This window comes from Chenopodium album, chromosome 6 (genome assembly GCF_948465745.1).
Source record: "Chenopodium album chromosome 6, dcCheAlbu1.1, whole genome shotgun sequence".
Taxonomy (NCBI): domain Eukaryota; kingdom Viridiplantae; phylum Streptophyta; class Magnoliopsida; order Caryophyllales; family Amaranthaceae; genus Chenopodium; species Chenopodium album.
The window spans coordinates 37718571-37727933 of record NC_137839.1 but is presented as its reverse complement, the minus strand read 5'-3'; the positions used below and the strand labels follow the sequence as shown (position 1 = coordinate 37727933).

At 38.5% G+C, this 9363-nt stretch overlaps 1 non-coding gene across 1 annotated transcript; it reads left to right on the top strand.

Moving 5' to 3' along the window:
- Positions 1 to 305: 305 nt before the first annotated feature.
- LOC145637683 (small nucleolar RNA R71) lies at positions 306 to 412 on the top strand. Its single transcript, XR_014114423.1, has one exon. It is a non-coding gene; the product is annotated as a small nucleolar RNA R71 (small nucleolar RNA).
- Positions 413 to 9363: the final 8951 nt, after the last annotated feature.

Below are 9363 nucleotides of genomic sequence, written 5' to 3'. Positions count from 1 at the left end.
TTGCTTCACCGCTTGAAATTGCATTCACACTCGTGTTCAACTTGGAAAGCCCTTTTGTTAGTTGATCAATTTGATGTTGTAATTGATCAACTTTCTCCAATTCGTAAATACCACCTTTCTTTGGAGCATTTCTTCTTCACCCCCCCCCCCCAAGAGGTGCCCCAAGAGTATGCTACCTCTTCTATCGTGGCTTCAACTTGATTTTGAGGGATTTTGATTAATTGACCACCCGCCCCCACATCCAAATTGGCTCTTGACATGGGCTCCAATCCGTCGTAGAAAAACCGCATGAGAAATCCTTGATTGTACTCATGGTGGGGACACGCTTGTACCAACTCTTTGAATCTCTCCCATGCTTCACCAAGACTTTCATCGGCATCTTACTCAATGATGCGATTTTCCTTCTCATTTCGGCGGTCTTCTCCTCGGAGATAAATCGCTTCAAGAACGCCTTTACCACCTCCCTCCATGTTGTGAGAGTGTTAGGCTTTACTTGATTTATCCATTTCTTTGCTTGTCCGGTGAGATATTGCCGGAAAAGGTGCATACGAATGTAGTCTTGAATCACTTCATTGGTTTGCATCATTGCGCACAATTCAAGGAATCGGTCCAAATGTTCAATAGGGTCCTCACTTGCACTTCAGGAAAATTGCTCCGATTGAACCATTCTAGTATATTGTGGATGGATTGAGAAGTTGGTTTGCGTGACGGGTAGCAAAATCCCTCCCGTGAGCTCATTATCCTCCAGATTTCCGAACTCACGAAACAAAACATCATTTTCTTGTCCCGCCATTGATCCGCTTGGTGAACTTGAAGAGTAAGTATCACTCTCACAATCAACTATATCACCAAAACCTCTTCCCTTGTCTTGATAAAGCCTACGGACTTGTCTCAAGGTTCGGTTGATTGATCGAGGGTAAGAGTAGGTCGTTGGGACTACTAACCCTAACCAAAATAGAAATTTATAATACCTAAACTTACACTAAACTAGTTAGTGGAAAGTAAAGGGTCGAACCAAAAAGGACTAAGTGCATTAATTTGTGCCAACTAGACTACTAGGAAAGGTCGTGAGATAGAGAGAGGTTAAACTAAACACGACTAAGAACAAACAAATAAAACTAGGGAAATTGGAATCCAATCACATCAATGTATTAAACAACATCATACAAATAGATGAAAATGCCCTCGATTGGGAATATCAACACATTTAACTCACTCTCGCACAATTAAGCATGTTAATTATCCTACTAAACTAATTCACTCTCGTGCAACTAGCCTAGCAAAGGTATGGAAGAATTTAGGACTCTCAACCAACTCACTCTCGCACAATTGATTGAAAGCACAATTAAGAGCATAGAATTGATTAGCTAGAAAGATTCTAATCCATAAAAACATCACCCATACACAATAATCAAGAAAAAATTTCATACTAATCACAATCAATCATTCAATTCATTAATATAACCTTCATCTAATTCCCTAGAACAAGACCTAAGCTAACATAATGAAGAAAGACATGGAAAACAAGGTAAAATAAGAATAAAAATAAGATTAAACAAACAAACTAATTAATCTAATCAAATCAACAAACAAAAAGCAAAAACTAAGAATTAAACAAAGAAATAAAGATGAGAGAAAGTTAGAAAATGCTCATTGAATAGATGAGAAGAAATTCCACAAAGTTGCTTCTTCAACCTCTCAAAAACTCCATGGAAATCAAGCTTTCTCTCTCTACACTACTCCTAAACTAACCCTAAGAGAGAGAAAATAAAGGCTAAACTAATCTAATCTATCTAAAAATAAAATGTTGATTAAAAGTTGTGAGAAAATAACCCCGAAGGGGTATTTATAATACAAGTTAAATAAAAATAAAATAAAATAAATAAGACTAATTAAAACTAAATACAAAAAAACAAAACTAAAGTAAAATAAAATAAAAAGGAAAAATAAACCCAAAAACCCCCAAAATTCCACCAAACCCACGATTTCCACCAGACCACCTCTTCTCCTTCCCTTTCGAATTTGGCTGCTTTCATTCACCATATCAACAGCAAAAAATCATCCTCACCGTTCATCAACACTATCATCATCTAGCATCACCAAAATCTCGGCCTTTGGATTAATTGAAGGAATCGTGGCCGTCCGATTTTCATTAAAATCACGTGAAAATCTCGTGATTTACCCACAATTGCGCGCCCGCACAGAAGTCGCGCATTGGTCGCGCATAACTTACTGCCTACAATCTGTTTTGGAGTCCAATTTGCGCGCTTTCTGACAGGGCTGCACGGCCGCGAATTGGCTTGGCTGTGAGTTTGGGTGTTGGGCGAATTGCGGCTGCAATTGTTGAGTAATTGGGTTGGAGATTGGTGGTCGATTGTGGGTGAAGGGCTGGTGGTTGTTAATTGGTTCAGTTGCATGGTTCAGGTGGATTAAATGGGGGAATTGGATGTTGCGGGGTGTTGGTGGTTGATTGTGGGTGAAGGGCTGGTGTATTGGTTGTTGGATGAGGTGAATTGGTGGTGATTTGGGTGTTTGTTGTTGTTGCGTGAAGTGAGGGAGCAGAAGAATTGGTTGTTGTGGTGGTGTTTGTGGTTCAGGTGGTTTGGGTGCGCTGAGATTGGTGGCGAAATGGGAGGCGCAGCAAGTGAATTGGAGTTGAGGTGCTGGTGCGGTTGTGGTGGGTTGCTGGGGCTGGTTTGGTTGGTTGATTGGTGGGCTGAATTGGGGTTATTGGTGGCAGCGGTGGTGTGCTGTGAGGATGCGGTGGCTGGTGGTGTCGGATTGCTGGGTAGTTGTTGATGGTGAGTGTGAATTGGAGCAGGGGAGCAGTAACGTAGAGGGAGCAGGGGATTTTGGTGTTTTGGTGCGGTGGAGGTTAAGGTGAGGTGTGGTGAAGGGTAAGAGGGCAGCTTAAAGGGGCAGCAGGTTGTTTGTGCAAGGAGTATTGTGCAATTGCCTCAAATCTCGGACCCCGAACACGAATATGACTTTGAAACCTGGAACACCTACAACCAAAAACAACACGAGGGTATTACCACAAGATAAAATAGAATAAGATAAAGATAAAATAAAATAACTTAAAAATAAAATCAAAAGAAATAAAATAAAATAAAATAAAGAAAACAAATATGAAAATAAAATAAAATAAGAAAACGAGAGAAACTAGGAGTTATTAACTAAAAATACGAAAATAAACTAAAAACTATTAAAAACTACTAAAATACTCAAAATAAAGATAAACGACGCGAATAAGAAAATCAAAGAAATAAAGGATAAAAAGGGTTAAATTATTGGAAAAATAAGCTGGAAAACTACTTAATAAACACCCTAGAAGTGACATAAAAGTCACTTATCATTGATTTCGTGGTCAATTTGATGTGAGGGTGCTCCTTGAGACCTCCTAAGCATTCACCAAAGCTAAACAAACAATTAGCAATGATAAGGATGATAAAACAAAAACAACAAAAAGAAAAGAAATTAAAATGACTCTAACAAAAGCAATAATAGACGCTAAACAAGCCGCCTCCCCGGCAACGGCGCCAAAATTTGATCGAGGGTTAGATAGGTCGTTAAGCTACTACCCTAATCAAATTAATCATTTATAATACCTAAACCTACACTAAACTAGTTAGTGGCAAGTAAAGGGTCGAACCACTAGGGAAGCACACTAATTCAACATCAATAATCACTAATGCAAGAGTAAAAAGGGGATTGTTTTTGTTGGTTTTGTTGAGTAAGAACACTAAAACTAAAAAATAAGCAAGAAAATGATGATTAAAATCAAGGGAAAATGACTCTAGGGATACGGGGGTGTCCAATATGATTAGAAAGAGGGGAATAATGGTGATTATCATGAAACACATGCCAAAGAACACATGATTCTACCTAAACAATTCATTCTCATGCAATAGTCTAGGCAAATCAATGAAAGAGGTCTACACTAATAAGGATCATTCTCATGCATTCTATTAGTTACAGTCAAATCAAGAGAATAAAGAAGCACAATCCATAATAACTCCACTTTAATAACTCATTCTCATGCAATCATTAAAATAGAGATGATCTTAATCTAGTTCAAATCACTTTTATGCATTTAAACAAGAAAACATCAAATAGAGTGCAACAATAATCTCAAGCTATTAAAAAATCATGTCTTTCATCAATTTATGGCATAAGTTCAATCCAACCATCATCATTCATCCAATATCAAATCATATCTTCCACCCCCCTTCCCCTAGCTAAAAGTTTAGCCTAGAGAATGGAGATTAAACATAATATCAAAACTAGAAATAAACTCAAGAAACTCAAAACAAAACATGATTAAAATCGATGAAATCAATAACAACTAGATGAACTAATAAGATTAACAAGAATAAGCAACAATAAAACAAATAAATAATACTAAAGGAAAGGACAAGAGATTACTAAAGAAAGGATTAATGAAAGATGAAAACTTGGATTCTTGCTTGATTGATGGAAGATTAAAACTTGAGCAAAGTTGAATACAATGAAGGATAGTTGAATAACAATCTACTTTCTCTCTCTAGATTAGGCTAATATTCTATGGAATTAGTACTAAGCGTCCTTTATTGCAAAGAATCTCGTCTATATTATATGTGGCTCCCCCAAAAGAAAGAAACTTGGGCAACAAGGCGCAAAGAAATCAGGAACCCAGCGGTGCGCGCCCGCACACGACATATGCGCGCCCATGCAGTAGAAGTGTGCGCCCTCTTAGCATAGTGCGCGGCCGCAACTTTGAGGGTGCGGGGAAATCAAACGCGCCCGCACAGTAAACTTGCGCTCCCGCGCAGCAGGTCGCGCACCCGCACAGAAGCCGCACAATAGGTCGCGCAAACTCTCTGGTTTGGTTCTGTTTCTTCAGCCTGGCTGCGCGGGTTCTAACAGGGTTGCGCGCCCGCACAGCCAAGGGTGCGCGCCCGCGCAATAGCCGCACAGCATCCCGTGCAAAACAGTTTGCTTGGCTCCTTGAAATCCTCTTTCTTTCGGCACAAAATACCTACAAAACAAAAGCATGGAAATCAAAATAAAGAGAAGGTGAGAAGACTAAGAAAATGGAAGATAAAGGAGAAACGAAAGGAGGAAACAAAACTAGGTAAAAATGCTTAGAAAAAGGGCCAAACAAGTGCAAATGAGGGGAGAATCATTAGAGAAAAAGGATAAAAGAGTGGCATAAATGCCACTCATTAGATGCCCAAAGAGCTATGAGGGTAGTCCATGAAGGCATTTGTGGAACCCATGTTAATGGTAAAATGCTAGTCCAAAAGATAATGCGAGAAGGATACTATTGGACTACCATGAATAGGGATTGTCATCAATATGTAAAAAGATGCCCTAAATGCCAAACCTACGCCAATTTACAACATGTTCCTCCATCTCTACTTTACACCTACACTTCACCATGGCCATTCTCTACCTGGGGGATTGATATTATTGGTAAAATTACCCCTCTAGGAACAGGAGGTCACGAATACATCCTAGTAGCAATTGATTACTTCACAAAGTGGGTTGAAGTGCAATCATATGCTAAACTCACCGCAAAACATGTAGCACTCTTTATCGAAAGAAATATCATTTGTCGATACAAAGTCCCACATGAAATGATAAGTGACAATGGAACTCACTTTCAAGCTGAGTGTGAAGAATTGTTACAAAAATATGGCATTAAACACCGTCATTCTTCTCCTTATAGACCTCAAGAAAATGGAGCAGTTGATGCAGCTAATAAAAATTTAAAGACTATCATCGAGAAAATGATAGAAAATTACAAGGATTGGCCTGACAAACTCCATTTTGTACTTTGGGGTTATCGCACGTCAATTCGCACATCAACAGGAAATACGCCATTCTCCTTAGTTTATGGAATGGATGTCGTACAACCTGTAGAACTAGAAATACCATCTCTACGCATTGCACTAGAAAGTAAACTCGATGAAGTCAAATGGACTAGAGCAAGATATGAAGAGCTAATTCTTCTTGATGAAAAGCGACTAGAAGCTCTACATCATACCCAATGCTATCAAACCCGTATGGCTAGACATTTTAATAAGAAGGTCAAGATAAGAAACATCAAAGTAGTAGGAGACTTGGTGTTGAAAGCATTAAGGAAAAATGTTCTGGATCCAAGAGGCAAATTTAGGCCAAATTGGTCCGGACCCTATATTGTCAAAACAATCCTATCAGGAGGTGCAACAAAACTAACTGACATGGATGGCTATGAGTTCTCGAACATGACAAATCTTGACCAACTTAAAAAGTACTACCCATAATTACTTGAGTAGAATACTCAAGAGAGCTACGTTTGGCCTGATTCCTTAGGAAAGGATACGTAGGCAACCCTTTACGGGTGCGGCCACCTTAATTTTCGCAAACCTCGCATCCCAGAAATAAAAAGAAATTAATTTGATAGAAATTCGACGAAACAGTAGCGTCGCAGAAAAAAGCCTGTCGCCGGCCGACAGATTGCAGCGCCAGGCGACAGCGCTTGTTGCTAGACGGCAGCAGCCGGTGAAAGCCGCAAAACGGTGGCGCCGCTTTTCTGGGAGTACCTGGGCATATTTCGGTGTTTTTCGGAAAATTTTCGACTTCCGTACTCGAAAAAATTTCTGGAAAATAAAATTTTCAGTTTTCATTGCTGTAATAAATTAAATTTAAAGAAGTTGATTTAATTAAAAAAAGCTGAAATTTTATTAATAAAATAAAATAAAAATTACATTATTGATGGACTTTAAATAAAAGCTTAATAAAACAAATTAACTTTAAAATTTAAAAATAAGTCTAATAAATTAGAAGTTAAGCAATGCTTCAATCTTTTTTCTCTTTCTTTGCTCTTTTCCAAGTTTTATCTGCATCCTCTTCATCGTCCATGACTTTAGCTAGTAGGCATCCTTTAGAGGACCTACATTCAATTTTGGAGTAAATAGTTTCTCCCTCATCTAGGACTCCATGTTTCTTCTCTACCCAAACCTTCTTCTCTGAAATGTCAGCTTTTCTTTTCCCTTTATCTTTGTAGAGTCTTTCTTCTTAAGCATCATAGGTGTTTTGAATTCAATCTTTTCACCCAAGCGTTCCTTAACAGGAATCACCTTGTCACCTAGACGATTCTTCACATCGGTTTTACTCTGATTTTTCTTCATGTCCTTTGAAGGTTTCTTAAGAAGCTACCTCTTTACATCATTGGGCAAGGAAGGAGGAACCTTTTGGGTAATCACTTCCCATAAAGGTCTAGTGCTCCAATATGCATCAAATTTCTCTACTTCTTGTGAAACATGGAATTCATAGGGACGACAAAGATCCCCAGAAGGAATTGTTTGAAGTAGTCCATACCGTCTTTTTACCCTGCAGGGATAATAAAAAGTCATCTTGGTTAAGCTTGGGAGACGACAGAAAGGTTGCTTGTTGACACCAACCATCTTCTCTATTTTCCACCAAGGGATGACGTAGACCCACTTGATAGCAAAGTTGCAAGAGGCAAAGACTTTTTTCCATTCATGGCGCCCCATCTTAGAGAAGCATTTCTTTCACCTCACAAAGCAATTAGGAGTATATTTTTCAACATTGTCAAGACGACTAATTAATTCTAGTATCTCCATTAGCCATATCTGCAAAAATTCAATGCAAATAAATTAATATTACTATACAAAAATATGTTTTTGATTTCTGTAATTAAAAATATTAATTTTCTACCTGTAATAAAATTGGAGAGCCCTGAAAAGGTGCTTTTGGATTTCTCTTTAATTCATCAAGACTAAGCATAGTCTCTCCAACAATTAATGGCATTGGATTTCTTTAAGATTCAATTTGCTCCAAAATAGTTAAAATAATTGCTTGACCCTCATTAGTTCTATCACTAGTGAGAAGATATTGGTTAAGCATGCAAAAGAGAAAAGCCCTTCTTCTATAAACATGAAAAGATTCAGAATAAGGTCTATCAAAAAAAATTAATGGCATGCAAATTCTTTCAAATTAACTACACTACCATCTACAATATTTGCTAGATCTTTGTCTCTTAAATTAAAGAAGCGCTCAAAATCTTTTTAATAATATTCATTTATTCTAGGGATTATCGCAAGATCTAATTAAGGGAAGCCTAAGATGGCACCAAATTCTTCCGGTAAAGGGCTAATTTCATCACACCCTAGTCTAAAACAATGAGTATCTGTGTCCCAATATTCCAAGGCGGTATGAATAAAATTTATATCAAGATCTACCCCCTTAATACCATAAATACCTCCCATGTGAAAAAAGTCAAGTTCTTTTCTCTCTTTAGCAGTTAAAGACCGACACCATTCACGAGTGAAATTGGTAAAACTCTTAGTAACTAAAGACATGATTATTTGTTGAGAAACTAAGACTATGATTAATCTGCTAAAATTATGAAGAAATTCGGCAGATTAGGGGGCTATTTATACCCAAAATCGATGCAGTTTCAATCCAGAAAGGATTTGGAGTCAGCGTACATCAGCGCCAAACGACGACTCTGTCGCCTGGCGACAGAAGCAACGCCCAGCGCCAGCGCAAAATGCATGGCGACACGTGGCACTGTTGCGTTTTATCAGCGAGCTATTCAAACCGTGTTTTCCTGGCTATGATTCGAACTCCTACAATGACTTTATGATTTTATCCCTTTCTACAAATATCCTTACATATTAATTTCATATATTTTCCTCCAATTTTTCTTTTTTGGATTTATTCAGTCTTAATTTAATTTTAGGTTTGTTGCAAATTCAATTCTATTTTCATTTTTTATTTTTGGGGGACAAAGTCGGATACCCTCCATTAATAATAAAATGACGGAAATTTTTGCGCAAAATTAATTTTATCACAATTCTTTGCACACACAAATATGCACATAAAAATGAAAAATAAATGCAAGATAAATGAAGTCATAATAGATAATAATATGTATATACAAATATGTCTAATAAATGTGTCAATTAGACAAAGTTCTATACAAGTCAAAATAAACAAAACACAGGTACAAGCTACGGCGCTGGAGGACGCAGATGATGAGGGACGCCCATCATATCAAAGAACTACGCAGAACGAGGAGTATGCTCCCCACCAGCTCCAGTCTCTCCAGGAGGAGGAAAACTCAGGTCAAGACCCATCCACCCAAGGTCGCCCTGATGAACCGACAGAGGCTGAGGCTGTGGAGGCTGCTGCGATGACGAGCCGACCTCGTACATCCCACCACCTCTCGGAGCCGAAGTCGCATCTCCCTGACCTATCGGCTCAGCACATGCACCGTCAGATGAAGAGCTCGAGCCCTCTACCGCCTCGGTCCGGGTAGCCTCAGATCGACCACCCCGACCACCTCGAGCTAGACCTTGCCGGCTCTCTCCA